This window comes from Culex quinquefasciatus, chromosome 3, assembly GCF_015732765.1.
Source record: "Culex quinquefasciatus strain JHB chromosome 3, VPISU_Cqui_1.0_pri_paternal, whole genome shotgun sequence".
In the NCBI taxonomy this organism is placed as follows: Eukaryota; Metazoa; Arthropoda; class Insecta; order Diptera; family Culicidae; genus Culex; species Culex quinquefasciatus.
In genome coordinates this window covers 36697326-36709558 of record NC_051863.1, presented here as the reverse complement: position 1 = coordinate 36709558, position 12233 = coordinate 36697326, and the positions used below count along the sequence as shown (strand labels likewise).

At 38.3% G+C, this 12233-nt stretch overlaps 1 non-coding gene across 1 annotated transcript; it reads right to left on the bottom strand.

Annotated features, from left to right (window-relative positions):
- Window positions 1-8800: 8800 nt before the first annotated feature.
- Window positions 8801-8872, bottom strand: Trnaq-uug. The gene has a single exon. It is a non-coding gene; the product is annotated as a tRNA-Gln (tRNA).
- Window positions 8873-12233: the final 3361 nt, after the last annotated feature.

Sequence of the window (12233 nt, the reverse complement as noted above, 5' to 3'; positions counted from 1 at the left end):
TCAGGCAAACCGAGGTTCCCCTAGTAGAGGATACCCATAGGGACTCTCATGCCAAATATCAGCCCATTTGGTTGAGAATTGGCCTGTCCCCAACGGTTTAAAGTTTACATGGAAATTACTATGGGATTTTTGTGCTTTTCATTCAATCGTTCCTACAGGTCTGGGGACAACATGGATTCACTCGGAATAAAGACAGGTGTGTAGGGGATGGTCCAATGAACACATTCCAGAAGGAATTAGGCTTGTCCATTCTGTCCTCAAGGTGCGCATTGGATCGACGTCCGGTGTCTCCAGAATCAACGATTCACCCTTCAAATGTACGCATTGCCCTTAGTATGCTATGACGGCTAGGAGAAAATTACGACGCCCCATGTCAGACGGTGAACACGTGGAGAGGCATCGATTGCATTATTAACACAAAATCATCATTTTACGTTATTTAGAATAGTTGAAATTCTTCCAGGAACATCAATAATTATAATTTTAGTACTCTAAAGAATGTTTCTGATCTAAAACTCGAGTAGATGCTCTGCCACGTGTTCACCGTCTGACATGGGGCGTCGTAATTTTCTTCTAGCCGTCATAGCATACTAAGGACAATGCGTACATTTGAAGGGTGAATCGTTGATTCTGGAGACACCGGACGTCGATCCAATGCGCACCTTGGGGACAGAATGGACAAGCCTAATTCCTTCTGGAATGTGTTCATTGGACCATCCCCTACACACCTGTCTTTATTCCGAGTGAATCCATGTTGTCCCCAGACCTGTAGGAACGATTGAATGAAAGGCACAAAAATCCCATAGTAATTTCCATGTAAACTTTAAACCGTTGGGGACAGGTCAATTCTCAACCAAATGGGCTGATATTTGGCATGAGAGTCCCTATGGGTATCCTCTACTAGGGGAACCTCGGTTTGCCTGATTCTGAGAACTTTTGGTTTTGGATGAAACACCCTAATGTATATACTCACTATGATTTATTTAAATGTTCATATTATTCCTCGTCCTATACCTTTCCTGTAACATACCATCTCCTCATACAAATGATCAAATTGCTTAAATTAACGAAACTTTCTAAAACAGCATGGGAACCATCTGGAGCATTTAGATTTTAGTTTACTGTTTTTTTACAGCTTCCTGGAAGCATCTTGATTATATTTATATTCATTTTATTTACTATATTTATTATATTTATTATTATTACAAAACTATATGCTTTTATATAATACACTACAGACTCACATTTACACTTACAAACCTTCAAATCATTTAATACATTACGCATTGAACCATTTTCATCGGCCCGATGAAATTCCCCTAACCCCGATTCCAAACCTCCCAAAAATATTCCGTTCACTTTTAAAAGTCGCATGGGTTCCCAGCACTTTTGCCACTAGTGAACAACAAAAACATCCCCTCCCAAATCCCCACGGGACTGTATGGGCGTAGCCTTGGAGCACAGTGTGGAAATTTCCGTTCTTAGATATTTTTGGTTGTACCGGGCAGCAATCAAATTGTCTAAGAATATTGAATTGACCATTGTGGCACCCCCTACAGCGTGGTGCAGACCCGTTATGCTATGCTATTTGTAAGAAGGTCCGTCAAATCTATGTTGCCAAATTTGCAGACATTTGGGTTGTATCCAAAATATTAAATTTCCAATTTTCTTAATTTCGAAGCAAATGTTTTTAGAATCGACAGCATTGTTTATATTTTTAGAAGAATGTTAACGTTATGAAGAATAATTCTTCTATTAATTATTGATCATTACCAACTATTTGAACATGTACAAAATGAGTCAATAGAACATTAAGAGTTGACGCTTTAGTGTCTGATTCATGCGCTTTTTGAATCCTTAGTTAAGTGATATTTTCATAAATTTCAACATCTCAATGTTTAGTCAAGGTACGTTAAAACGGACTTTTCACCATTCAAAAAGTACTCCGATCAGCGATGGTAAAGTCTTTAAATAATAGTTACTTTTAATAAAAAAAATTTGACTGAGCGCTTACTGTGAGAGTAATCGACTCTCTTCTCTTTTTCGCGAGATATCAATGAAATGATTCAGTTTCGAGTTTTCCATAAAACAAAATTTACCTTAGGTTCAAATACGTTTACTGACAAAACGTCAGACGTTCTCTTGTGTGCTGATATTTTTTTTAAAAGAACAATGTTTGTAATCAATGAACAATAAAAACAATATAAACTCATTGGATGAACTAACTGGTTTGCTGAAAATTCATCTGAATTTTAAATTTCCACAAATAAGATGTCCAAACTAATCATACAATATTTGGAGTTCATGACACATTCTAAATTGTACGGCACGGTTCACACCATAGAGATAACGTTTCATATACAACATCAAACATTCTGAATGCAGTAAATCAACATGTACACACACCCACACATCGCTCCGCAACTTGTCGTCGTCGCGAAAGGTCCACGGACACGCGTTACAACGCGACCGCGCTCGGAACATAATTTGATTACAGTGTCCAATATCAATCCCACAAATGGGTATAATATGGTGTGTATCACAATTCCAAAACCGCAACCCAACCTCCTCTCACACACCAGCCGACTTTAGAGTGTATGTGTGCCACACACACACATGCGATTACAGTGACAGAGAGGAGGAGGGGGAGGCAGGGCGAGAAAATTCACCCTTTTTCGCATCGTGGCGCCACCTACCCTATTCTTTTGCGAGCACAACAGAGCCGCCTACTACACCGTTGGCTGTGTGTGGGTTTTTCAGCGCACACACACCCACGAACACTTTGGGTAGCCTACTGCGAGCACGTCAGTTCATTACGAGCGCGCTTATCAGCGTGGAAACCGTATCGTAAAACGGTGACGACAAAGCTAGCAGCTTGTGGTTCTGTAGCTGTCATTGTCTGTCGATCTCCTGAGCGCCTTTCTCTCTCTGCGTTCTTGATCGCGCTCGCTCCTTCGAGGTTGATCTTGCGTTGTGACGTCAGAGATCGATCCAGACGCGCTCTGCGAGCACAAATAGTGGCGTTTGTTTGTCAGTTCAGCGTCGCATTCTGAACACCTTCGCTGCCCTTGCGTTCGTCGACGAACTTTACCGCTTCGTGCACAGCAATGATGCCAACTTTGGGTCGTAATTTCCCTCAACGTGCATGGTTTATGTACGCGGCCTTCCAATATGCTGCTGAGGGGTCTGGTGTCGTTCTCCAGAGCGGTCGGTGGTGCCTTCAATATCTCGCCCTTCCCTTTCGACCGACATCGGACCGTTTCGTGTGTCGCACAGACAGAGCAACACGGAGTGGTGTGTTGCTGCTGATGATGATGGTTCGCTGCTTTGTGAAATACACGTTTCTACTGGGTTGTTTTTTGCCCCAATGCTCACGATCCGACGGCAACGTTTGTATTCAGGGCCTCGACGACCGACCCCTTCCTTCTCTCCTTCGCATTCTGTATGAATTATTACAGTTGGCGGTTGAACGGTTCCACTTTCGGGGTCGGCCTCAACTTGTGACCGGTTGAAATTCTCCGTCTAGAAATTCGCTATCGGTTTCCAAAACCAGTGCGAAACCCTGCAACCCGAAAAAAACAAGTAGACCCCCGTCGATTTTAATCCACTGTAACGCGCGCAGGAAATTAGTAGAAATTACAAGCGAAAAGTCAGGGAAAACAAATATTTTAAGCGAATTAATCGCCCTCGTTGATTATCTTTTTATGCCTGTTTTGCTTTTTACCGCTCTCTCGCGCGCGCTAGTGCCACTCAATTAGCACTTGGCGCTCTCGCCGCCTCTCTCGCACGCACACCACCAAAAGCCACCAACACACTCTCACCCAACTTCGGGTGCGCCACTCAGCGCTCTCCGATGAGTGCCCTACGCTCGCACAAAAGAGAGCCGAGCGAGAGCGGCACCAGCGCAAAAAAAGTGAAACCTGTTTATCTCCTCAAGTGGTATTAAGAGAGTGAGACACTTCCTCACCCTACCTATCCCTCTCCATCGCTCTTCCGCGCAGTGAGGAAGCATCGGACAAGGAAACACCGCATAAAATAATGACGTACACACACACACGCGCGCGAGAGCGCCCCGATAGGACCATAAAGCGAGATTCACCACGAAAAATGTGGGCGATAATCGACTGCGTGTGTGAGTTTGTGTATGTGTGAATCGCCACCAGCTGAGCGCAAAAATTTGATTTCCTCTTGCGAGGTGGAAAGCCGCGGTGACGTTTGCGGTGTTTAAAAATACATAAAGCAAGATGTCACACCAGATTGGGGAGTGAGATTAGCGCAAAAGGTGTAACAATTGGAAGATGCACTAAACGCATTGGGATGTATCATAATAATTGCAGAACGCGATGGAAGGTCGCTGTCACTGCTGCGAAGTAGGCGACGGATGGAGGTTTCGATTACGGACGTCAGATTCGAGGTACCCAGAGGTGGGTCGCGGCGCTCACTTGAACGTTGCTGAAAGGGGGTAAGTACTAAGTGTTGTTTGCTGAGCTCGGGTAAGTGCAAAGTGTTTAGCATAAGTCTGTCAATCTGTCAAACTCTGTCAAATACTGTCACAGCCGCATTCTGCCAATTTAACCTGTTTGTTAAACTGGCAAGTGCTGGCAAACTAGTTGGCGAATCGCCCAATCGCCCCTCCGCTACGCTTCCGCCCGCACGTTTAACGGAACCGTAGCCGGCTCCTCGGCAACAACAAAAGCGTGGCGGAGCGCGCGCGGCCGAGAAAGTGTGAGTAAGTTTTCTTTCCGAATCACTTTAGAAGATTGGTGCGCGCGCGCCTCTTCCTCGTCCGTTGAGGTTTTATAGGCGCGCGTTTTACGTAACGACTGATTCCGATGTCTCCGGGGGCTGCTCCGTGTACTCGCAAGTTGAAGTTGTTCCCACACCGAGCTACGCTCGGCGGAACTCAATTATTGAATAATTACTCCAATATTTATGTGAGCCCATAATCACCCTCCGAAACCAAGTGCAAGAAGGCAGGATTCATGAAATCAACGAGAGAGTCGACGTATGGTCCTCGGTAATCCTCTTGTTCTACCACCATCACCCCCAGTAGTGCGTCCTCAAGTCCCCCTCAAATGTGGACGTGCAAAGAAGCGAACCGATTCGTCAAGAATGGGTAAAAAATTACCCCGAAACGCCGGATAATCATTCATCCCGCAAAAGAAGAAGCAGCAGCCGAGCCGAACGAACCAAACCATCTCCGGGCCAGGAGTGTGAGTCGGTCAAACAGAGGAAAACAAAAAAAAAGTAAATAAATAAAAACCCGAAAGGGGAGCGCGGAGCACTCGCACGAACCTCGGCCGAGAAGGCAAACACACCAACGAGGGTGATCCGCCACCGATACACCACTCACACATGGTTATTATAGAGGGTAAATCGCGCGCGCACTGACACACACCGAGGAGAACATTGGTGAAGGTTTTCGCAGGCCGTTCGAGCGTTCGTTTTTTTCCTGTTCCTATTTCTTTCAACTCCTTTTTACCTCTCTATCCTTTTCCCGAAAGTCGCTTTAAGTTCTTGCGGGCCAAATTTCTTCCTCCGAATGCCAAACGAGGAGATCTGAGGAGAAGGTAACCAAAAAAAAAAGAAAGAAGCAAGCAAGATGTTTATCTCGACGACCGGGAGGACGACGACGACAGCCGAGATGATAGCCAACAACAAACAAGCGTTTTACGGAGTTGTTGGATGGTGGTGGTGGTGGTGGTGGAGGTACAGCTGGGTCTACCCAAAAACTCATGTCGGTCGGAGGTTGTTGGTCGAAATCAAATCTGGCATGAAAACATAACAATAATGACACCCGTCGTCAACGACGACGACTGAGAGAGAAGACGAGAGCGATATGTGGTAGCAGTAAGCAACACAGGAGGGAAGTTCAAAGATACAGGGGGAGAATGAGAGTGCACTACGTTTTTGTGTGTGTTGATGAAGATGGCCATTGAAAATTTATATGGTACTGCAATTGGAGTAACAAAATGTGTAACTTAAGTCTATCACAAAATAAAAACGTTCATAATTACCCAAGTAGCAATTTCACATCATTAGTTAGTCCAAAAAAGACTACATTAAATTTTGACAAATGTCTATTAATAGTTCTTTCAAAAGATTAAAAAAATTGTTTAATTTCTCAAAAAAAAAATAGCCTAAAATGAACATTTTGATTTAAAATACTTTTTTAAATGATGAAAATTGGCACATTTTGAGCAACAACAAACAGTCAAAACTCATTAAGCAGTGTTGTCAATTTCTGTACAAAATAAAAATGAATACTTTGTTTATGCATTCCATTTGTATCATGAGAAGGAAAACGGGAATTCTGAGTACGGCATCAAATCGATCGTCTAATTTTACATAAAAGTCTCTTCGACATCAAATTTCTATCTCATCACCGTTTCAGGCTGCAAATTATTGAAAAACACCTCTTTTTTCGCATGTTCAAAAATAAAAGGGGTCGAACCGCCCCTCCGTCACGAGATATCAAAAAACGAACCTCGGATTCGTGATCAGGGACAAGAGTTACCTCATTAGGACAAAGTTTCACGCAAATCGAAGAGGGGTCGGGGCAACTGCAGTTTTAGTGGGCGGAGTTTCGTAGTCAAAGTTTCATTCAGATAAAAAAAAAAATACAAAGAAAAGCAAGAATCTGACACGCATGCAGTTTTCTGAAGTCACCGCCAGAGGCGCTGTCAATATTGTTTACGTGTGGTTTTTTGAAAAGGTCGTATGACATACATACATAAATATTTTTCCAAATTATTTTTTCTGAGTTTTCACTATCTTTTGCACATAAGTTTGAGATGATTACAAGTAAATTTCTCTACACATAACAATTATAATATCAAAATATTAAAAGGTTTTACTTGACCATCCAAGCAATATATCAAAATACACTAAACTAAAAATGAAATAGATTCAATTTCCTTGAAATAACATAAATTACGTTTGATTCTTCCTGACCGTTGGTTTAAAATAAATTGCGCTTTTAAAATACTCACTAAATTTCCTTCGAAAATGTTTAAAACTATTTTTATTTGAACACCAAAAAGGTGATATGCCAACATTAAATGCTCGATGGAATTAAATGCTGATTCCCAATTTCAAGTCTGAAATTCAATGTAAATCTTTTTTAAGGACAAAAAATAAATTAAAAAAATATTTTTTGTAAATTATAACCGATGCGCATACGACCTTTTCAAACGCTACGCGCCAAAAATTTGGTTCGATTTTGACTTCACTTGCCTTGTATGTGGATGACAGTCGTGACGTAGCCGTGAAGAAAAGTCGATTTGTGAAATCGTAGAGAATCACTCTAATGCACTTGCAATACAAATTTTTAATTTTGGAACAACAAATCCGAACAATAAGGCACCAAGTAACGGTTTTGATTTTTTTTTTTTGGGAAAGTCGTGATTAATTTTTAGACCACCCTGACACGGCATGAAGCACCCTAATGGCTAAAAAATGAGTACAACTATTTTGGGCAAAGAATCCCAGACCACAAAATAAGAAGATCCGATCACTTTTGTTTTAGCCCAAGTCAAACACCGTAAATATTAAATTTTTATTCAATAATACTTTCAAATCGCATAACATAATTTTTCTAGATCTACAATAAGCTGGGTTCTTTTTACAATTAAACTAAATTTACTCAATCTGGGAATAATCTCAACAATTGAATAATACGCTGTATATGTCAATAAAGAAATTATATCACAGAGTTAAAAAAAAATCGTACACTACAATTTGATTATTTTTTCAGAGATTAGATGTAATACTAATTTGGCAAATTTATTCTAGATGATCTTTCGATTGGGACACATATGTTTAAAATAACTTTGAAACTACAGATCGAAAATAAACGTGACAATGACATTATTTTTTCCATTGATTTTTAGATTTGTGCTTTGAAAGCTTTAATCATGTCTCAATAATTGAATAATACGTTGTAACCAAAGGCACGATTACTATTTAATCTTACGTTAAAAATCTGTTTATGTCTGAGGTTTAAATTTGTTCCGATCACTGTAAAATTGTTACACATACCAATAAAAACGAAGCGATTTGCTACACACAGTTCTTATTGATGTGAAGAACTTTCTCGCGGATACTTTTGGACCCGGCCGGTCTCCGAACATATCTCCATTATTCAACATTTCTCCTACTCCACATTCTCAATACATCATAGAAAACGGCTGTTTTTCCAAAGAGGAAAAAAGGAGAAACGAAACAAACTAAAAACTGATTAGTTTCGTTGAACCGTTCCCTTACATGCGAAGACGAGCGGCGGCTGAACCCCGCACATAAACTGAGAATCAGCGATAAATGTGAGGAATTTTGAGCAACGACAAATTTCGAACAGTTTTTTTTTTATTCTCGTTCTTGTTCTGTATTTGCTGCTGCCTCTGGTTCGTTCGATTCTTGGAAGAATGTGCTGTGCTGGATGCACCGAGTGCACACCACTGAGATGGTACTTTATTTTTAACGAGCTGCGAAGCTATTGGACCAGGGCATAAGCACTTCTTCGGGGTTAGGTGCGGAATGTTGCGGACTAACGAGAGGGGATGGGGGGGGAGGACCTGTTGATAACGAAATCGTCAAGCGATATGTTTATTACGGAAAGATAGGAATTAATTATTACGGAAAGATAGGAATTAATTATCAGAGATAAGGTTACGTATTTTAAATTATTAAAAGTTGAACTATATTCAGAACTCTATGAGAACATACAAAAACAATCAACTTTAAGCAAACTTGACACAACTCACAAGTTTTAATCTAATTAATTTCTTACTTCAAAAAAATGAGGTTCCACCGAGATTTGAACTCGGATCGCAGGATTCAAAGTCCTGAGTGCTAACCGTTACACCATGGAACCGTGGACAAGCTTATCTTATCGCACTTTGCTGGAAAACAATCGAGCCTCATTGAATGTTAATTCATGCGTTGTGATTAACATCAGCAAACGTACTTCGCAGTGCAACCATTTTTCCACGGCCTAGCAGAGACAAGTTAATCGATCTATCGATTCCAGATGGATAAATGATAAATAAACAACGTAACACATTGAACATTGAAAAATTGTTTTTATTATAACTGCGTAACTGGGTGCAGAATAGTTGTCCGCAAAGCGGCCTCAATTTAGAACTGTCAAAGCGGAATCAATTTACTGTTTGGAAAATGATGCCATGAATTGGCAAGTATTGTAATCGATCTATAATTTATTTGTCAAGAATAAAAAAGTCGAGGGCGTCAAGCTTTTGAGTCAGTCTTAAGAAAAGGGATGAAATCGAGATTGTCTTAATTTGTTGTTAACATTTCCATAAACGCTATGTCTCACTCAAAACCTATGTTTACAAATTGTTTAAGACGAATTATCAGTAACTGTGAATGGCACCTGCCAAATAACATTGAATAATCTTACTTCTGTATTATTACTGCGCTTCAAAGATACATAATCTCGTAACATCCATCCGGTAACTCTCCTGATTCACGAAATTCCCCCACTTCTGACGCAATATTTCATCACGTTAAAAACAAAAAAGGACTCTTTTAACCGCCCATCGTTTAGTCTACAAAAAAAGCACGAAGAACTTAATTTTTCAGCGAAAACTTTAATATGTATCAACAGATCCAAAATGTTTCAAAACGAGTCACTTCAACAGCAAAAAATATGTCACGCTTGAGCTTGAACAAAGCCTTCTACTTTGTTTATGTTTACAGCTGTAGTTCAGTTGTATTAGTGAGGAGCAATAGGGATCATTCGAAAATCACGTTACGCATTCTGTCTTTTCAGCACCCAGCTGCGTAACGTCAATAAAACCGTCAATAGAAATGAGAAATTAAATAGTTATTTAATATAATTACAGCCCTATGGAAAAATGAAACTGAAAAAAACTGAACAACTAAATTTACCTGTAGAAGGATATGATCCTTCGGTCTATTTGCCCAAAGATGTCTCATATAAATTCTTCTAAATCAGGGAAATAAACTTTGAAAACATTTCAGACGGCCTAAACTTATTAATATTAGGCTTGTGCTAAACATTCGGTATTTTTCTTTTTCCAAAATAACTACTATTTTCAGGATTTATGATTTTATTCAACACCATCAAGCTGGACAGATTATTGTTTGTAAAAATAATTCGTTCTACATATGTTTTGGAAAAAAACATCAGATTTTAACTATGTAAGGATACATGAAAAAAGTCATTAAGCATTAATTTAGAAAGGCAATGATGCACAAATCAATTATTGTGAATTTTCAACAACAAAAAATATCTGCCTTTGAAAATTGAATTTGTTAATCTAAATTAAAAATAATTAATAATTCAAATGCTTCGAACTAGTTTGTTAATTTTCTGTATTTTTTTAAATCACTAAATTTTTTAAAGAGTTCAGACTCGATTATCGAAAGGCCAAAATGTTAATTTTCTATCTTATTTTCAATTGTCGGCTCAACTACACAAGCACCCCTTAATTATGCTTTTGTGATTAAGAATGGTGACCAAAATGAATAAAAATTGAAAAGAGCATTTTGTAAATAGCAAGGTTGTTAACAATACAACTACTGAAGCACGATAACGATAGTTCTGGAACATTTTTGTTTTTTTTTTTTTTTTTTGAGATGGTCCAATAAATAAAATTTTCAGTTTTTGCTTTTTGGGTGATTTTTAATACCCCTGACTCAAGGCGGTTTCAAAAACACCCAAAAAGCAAAAATTTGAAATTTGGTTTATTGGACCTTTAAAAAAAAAAAAGTGCAGAGTTCGATAATGGAGGATAACAAATTTTTAAAATCTTCCTAAAATCGATTCATTTAACAATATCATGTTAAATTTTCAATGCTTTCACTAAGAATAAAGTTTTTTTTAAATTCTAGTAAGGCCGTTGCAAATATTTTTCAGAGCTTATGTCGCAATGTGGGAAATATAAAAAAATCACAAAATGCCATACTTTTCGAAAATACTCAAATTTTCAAAATATGCAATATGGGTATCAAAAGAAGCTACATTTTGTTTACTTTTTTACTTTATTAGAGTTTTTTTTGCAAGATACTAAAATTTTCACAAAATACAGTCTAGACTCGATTATCCGAAGGTTTGTATGGGACTTCGGATAGTCGAATCATGAACAAAAAAAAATGTTTTCGTATTTTTTTTCCTGCTTTTAACATCAAATTCGAGTTCTGCGACTCCATTTTAGTCAAATTTGAGTGATCCCGAGCATGGGTAAATAACAAGGGAAATGCGTAATAATACCTTTCTTTGGTATCAATACCAAATTTTGGTATTCCTGGACCCTTTAAAATTTGTCTTAAGGATTATGCAAGAGCAAAATGTGGTATCATACCAATTTAAGGTATTGTTTTGATATTGCAAAATTGCAGAATTTGTCAATGATCGAACACCACATTTTGGTATTCTTTTGGTATTACTGTATTTTATCAAATTCCTCTGAAACTATGGGAAAATTTTGACCAATTTTGACAAAATAATTAATTTTGCGCTAAAATTATGTCTCAAAGCAAATGCTTTAATTGAAAACCGGAAATTTCAAACTTGATTTTAAACATTTTTGATATACCCCCTATAGAAATGACTTGAAATTGTGGAAAATATTCTAAGTCAGGATGGCACATTTTGGTATTATTTTGGTATTAAAGTGTTTTATCAAATTCCTCTGAAACTATGGGAAAATTTTGACCAGTTTTGACAAAATAATTAATTTTGCGCTAAAATCATGTCTCAAAGCGAATGCTTTCATTCAAAACCGGAAATTTCAAACTTGATTTTAAACACTTTTGATATACCCCCTACAGAAATGACTTGAAATTGTGGAAAATTTTCTAAGTCAGGATGGCACATTTTGGTATTATTTGAATATTGAAAGGTTTCATCAATTTTCTCTGAAACTATGGGATATCTGTTAAAAAAAATTTACGAGTTAATTAATTTTGCGCTAAAATGACTTGAAACCCAAAAATGTTAAAGATGATTTTAAAAATTAGTGTGATATACCCACTAATATTTTTTCAAAAACGTTGAAATATCTCTAAATCGGGATAACCAAATACTTTGAAAAACGAGTCAATCGACAGATTAATGAATTTTGGTGAATTTCAATTCAGTTTCATTTTAATAATACTTATTTTTCAATCTTGTTATTTTTCAGAAGCTTCAAGAACTTCAAGCAGAGGCCGTTCATCAATGACAAATGCATTCGGTGTGGTGAAGAATA